Source organism: Triticum dicoccoides, chromosome 7B (genome assembly GCF_002162155.2).
Source record: "Triticum dicoccoides isolate Atlit2015 ecotype Zavitan chromosome 7B, WEW_v2.0, whole genome shotgun sequence".
Taxonomy (NCBI): Eukaryota; Viridiplantae; Streptophyta; class Magnoliopsida; order Poales; family Poaceae; genus Triticum; species Triticum dicoccoides.
The window spans coordinates 105,625,140-105,629,393 of NC_041393.1; positions in this window are offsets into that span (position 1 = coordinate 105,625,140).

The following is a 4,254-nucleotide window of genomic DNA, read 5'->3' on the forward strand; positions in this document are numbered from 1 at the left end:
GTGGCCTCGCCGCCGACCGCGCCGACCTCCGCGCCCGTCCCCAGCGCCCTTCGACCACCCCGCCGTCGCTGCTCCCTCGCCGGCGCTTGAACTCCGGCGCCGCTGCCGCCTGGCAAGATCGGGAGGAGCCCGATCCCGTCCCGCTGCTGTTGACCGCGCGTGCCCCATGCGTGGGCCGCATCCCCCTCTGGCCCAGTGGGTCGCAGCCCAGCCTCCCTGGCCCAGCAACCCCCACCTCCGGCTCACCTCGTCCTCCATCGTGTTGGGCCGAGCCCATGGTGAGCATCCCGTCTAAACCCCGCCCCGTGCGCGTTTTACTATTCGACGCATGTTCTGTTTTTTTTTGGAAAAACTGCTAAGTCCCTGATATTTGCATATTCTGGTGCCCTATTTGACATGCCATAACTTGCTGCATACTGCTCCGTTTCGTGCGTGTAATATGTCAAATTGTTCGTCTCAACGAGTACTTCATTTCATTCCAGTGCATCATATTCATTTGAGTTCATCTTGATGCCTGAATCATCGTTGCAAGACTGCTTCATAATGTTTTCTGCTGTCTATTAACAGAACATGCTCTTTTGTCATTTTTGCCATGATTGATGTGTGCATCCTATGAGGTTGATGTCTACATGTGTTTTGATCTATGTTATGTCTTCTTTATAGAGGTGCTTACCATGTATTTTTGTGATCAATGTGGTGACTAGCACAAGCTTGCAAACTAGGCATCGTGATGTTGCTGATTTTAGTCCCTGTTCTGCTGTTATTTTGATGCCATGTAAACATGTTGCTACAGAGAGATCCATGCGTATTTTGAGATACTTCATTAAGGATGTTTTGAACATATGGTTTTGCTATATCCATTCGTGCCCCTGTTTGCAATTATGGAGTAGTCTAGAATGTCATTTTCGTGCTCTACTTTTTCTTCAAAATGTTTCCTGGCAGATTGTTTACATGTTATTCAATTTTGCCAAGGTTGTTGTAGTTGATCCTTGCATGCTATGAACTTCCTCTTGCCATGCTTAGCTTCACAAACATGCCTTCTTACTGTTGGTTGCCTTGCCATGCCATGTTTTGCTTTGTGGTGAGTGGTACAAGCTCACAAACATGGCTTCATAATTCTGTTCCTGCCATGTATAAATCTGTAATATAACTTGGTATGTTTACATGGGTGCCATCATATCTTCTGGTCCTTTTTGGCTTATGGTGAGTAAGGGACTTTTGATCTATGGGTTTAGTAGATTCATGCCATGCCTTTGTTTGCCATGATAAGTTCCTGTAACATGTTGTTTGATAGCTCTAAACATTGCAACCTGATGTTATTTTCTGCAAAGTCTGAACTGTTATTATTTGCACTCTTGCCATGTGTGTTTGAGCATGTTCTAGTGATTTCTGGAGATAGCTCAGTGTTCATGTTTTGTTATGCTTTACCTGTACATCATGCTCATGTCTTTTGTTTTCTTGTTGCGGTCCTGTAGCATGTTGTTTTGATGCTTGCAATATGCCTAGTTGCAGTTTTGGGCAGATTGTTGTTATGACTTGTATAGAGTGTATGTGTGGAACCGTTGCTCCGTTTTGATTGTGCTCTATATGAAACTTACATAGAATTGCATGTAGTTTCATATTATCATGTTGCATCCATATTTTGAGGTGTTTGCTTGATGTTTCGGTGCATTTTGCATCAATGCCATGTTTGACTTGTTTTGCTCATATCTTCTAGGCCGTAACTCCGAACTAAATGAACTTTATATGTAACTTGACTAGAATCTCGTGTAGATCATCTTGTTGCATCTTAACTTGCTGTTTAACAACCTGAACATAAGGTTTATTCAGATCTGGACCAACTTCAAAATTTGCATATGAGGACTTACTGGAATTGTTATATGTTGTTCCCGGCCTCATTTAAACTTGCCTTGATGTGTTGCTCTTGTTTGCGTCATCTCTTGCCATGAGTAGCTTCATGTAGCCTTGTCATGCATCATGCTTGTTGTGCATCATGCCTTGTTCATGTGTGGTGTGTTTACCATGTTGTGTGCTTCTTTTCGATAGTTCCTATTTCCTTGCGATCGTGAGGATTCGTTCGTCTACGCTGGCTTCGTCTTCGTGGCTTCATCTTCTTCATGGACTCGTTCTTCTTCCTTGTGGAATTTCAGGCAAGATGACCGCTACCCTGGATCTCATTACTATCATTGCTATGCTAGTTGCTTCGTTCTATCGCTTTGTTGCGCTACCTATCACCTATTTTTCAAGCCTCCCAAATTGCCATGAACCTCTAACATTTGACACTATTCCTAGCAAACCATTGATTGGCTTTGTTACCGCTTTGCTCAGCCCCTCTTATAGCGTTGTTAGTTGCAGCTGAAGTTGAAGATTTCTTCATGGTGGACAGGATTTTGGTTGGGATATCACAATATCTCTTATGTTATTAATGCATCTATATACTTGGTAAAGGGTGGAAGGCTCGACCTTATGCCTGGTGTTTTGTTCGACTCTTGCCGCCCTAGTTTCCGTCATACCGGTGTTATGTTCCCGGTTTTTGCGTTCCTTACGCGGTCGGGTGATTTATGGGACCCCCTTGACACTTCGCTTTGAATAAAACTCCTCCAGCAAGGCCCAACATTGGTTTTACCATTTGCCTCACCACCACCTAGATTTCCCTTGAGAGTAATTAACCCGAGGGTCATATTTATTATAGCCCCCCCGGGCCAGTGCTTGTCTAAGTGTTGGTCCGAACTAGAGCTCTTTGCAGCGCCCCCTCAGGGAAACTTGAGGTCTGGTTTTAGTTGTACGGATTGCTCATCCGGTGTTTCCCTGAGAACGAGATATGTGCAGCTCCTATCGGGATAGTCGGCGCATCGGGCGGCTTTGCTGGTCTTGTTTTACCATTGTCGAAATGTCTTGTAAACCGGGATTCCGAGTCTGATCGGGTCTTCCTGGGAGAAGGTATATCCTTCGTTGATCGCGAGAGCTTATCATGGGCTAAGTTGGGACACCCCTTTAGGGTATAATCTTTCGAAAGTCGTGCCTGTGGTTATAGGCAGATGGGAATTTGTTAATGTCCGGTTGTAGATAAGTTGACACTAGGTCCGAAGTAAAACGCATCAACCGTGTGTGTAGCCGTGATGGTCTCTTCTCGGCGGAGTTCGGGAAGTGAACACGGTTTCTGGGTTATGTTTGACGTAAGTAGGAGTTCAGGATCACCTCTTGATCATTGCTAGCTTCACGACCGTTCCGCTTGCTCTCTTCTCGCTCTTATTTGCGTATGTTAGCCACCATACATGCTTAGTCGCTGCTGCAACCTCACCACTTTACCACTTCCCATCCCATTAAGATTTGCTAGTCTTGATACCCATGGTAATGGGATTGCTGAGTCCTCGTGGCTCACAGATTACTACAACAACAGTTGCAGGTACAGGTTATGCGAGGATCATGACGCAAGAGTGATGCTTGCTTGCGTTGAGTTCTTCTTCTGCTTCTTCGATCAGGGGATAGGTACCAGGTCGGCAGCCTGGGCTACCAGGTGGATGTCGTTTGAGTTTCTGTTTATGTTTCATCCGTAGTCGGATGTTGCTCTTATGTATTGTGATGTTGTATTCGTGTGGCATTGTATGCCTCTTGTATGTATCCCCATCTAATATGTAATGTTGATGTAATGATATCCACCTTGCAAAAGCGTTTCAATATGTGGGTCTATCCTTGGTGGGACCTTCGAGTTCCTTTTGGATAGGGTCGCATATTGGGCGTGACAAGTTGGTATCGGATCCTCGACCGACCCTAGGAGCCCCCCTTGATTGATCGTGTAGTTTGGCCGTTGTTGAGTCTAGAAGAAAATTGTTTTCAGAGTATAGTTATATCGGAGAGTTGGAATTCTTTTTACTCCTCAACCCCTTCGTCGCTCTGGTAAGGAATCTTAACGTAGGTGTTTTGAATTACTCCTCTTCCCCTTTCCAACTTTCTTTAGGATCACGCAGTTTGTTTTCCGATCGTTGGTCCTCAGCTCTTCTCATCCAGTGCATTTCTCGTCAAGTTTGACTCGAGCCTCTTCATCTTTGATTTCAATCCTCAGTTGTTTTCTTTTCCCACCCACCCACCCTTTTTCATCCCGGAGTAGTTCGTAATTGAATATCCATCCTACTCGTGGGAAGTCTTCGCTTTCTCTCCTTAATGATTTCAACCGGCGTTTTCTCTTCAAGATATTCGTCGATTTTCCCTTCCAAGTTGCCTTTGTTTTTCCCGCCCTCCCACCCTCTTCTTCCC